Source organism: Sitodiplosis mosellana, unplaced genomic scaffold, assembly GCF_009176505.1.
Source record: "Sitodiplosis mosellana isolate CC-2019 unplaced genomic scaffold, AAFC_SMos_1.0 Smas_scaffold_5344, whole genome shotgun sequence".
NCBI classification, from domain to species: domain Eukaryota; kingdom Metazoa; phylum Arthropoda; class Insecta; order Diptera; family Cecidomyiidae; genus Sitodiplosis; species Sitodiplosis mosellana.
Genome location: NW_022600586.1, coordinates 4,768 through 5,038, shown reverse-complemented (window position 1 = coordinate 5,038; position 271 = coordinate 4,768).

The following is a 271-nucleotide window of genomic DNA, read 5'->3' as shown; positions in this document are numbered from 1 at the left end:
ACCATATTCAACCACTTTGAAGAGGCACATGGTCAAACACACTGGTGAAAAACAATTTCCATGCAAAATTTGTAACAAAGGATTTACAAACAAATCGAACCTTCATGCACATTTGAAAACACACACCAACGAATATCCATTCAGTTGTTCGGTTTGTCTCAAGAGGTTCGCAAAGAACAAAGGAAAGGCAGAGCACGAGGTCATCTGTGATGGGCGACACTACGAATGTCACTTGTGCAAGAAACTCCCTACTCCATATAGGTCCCAATTG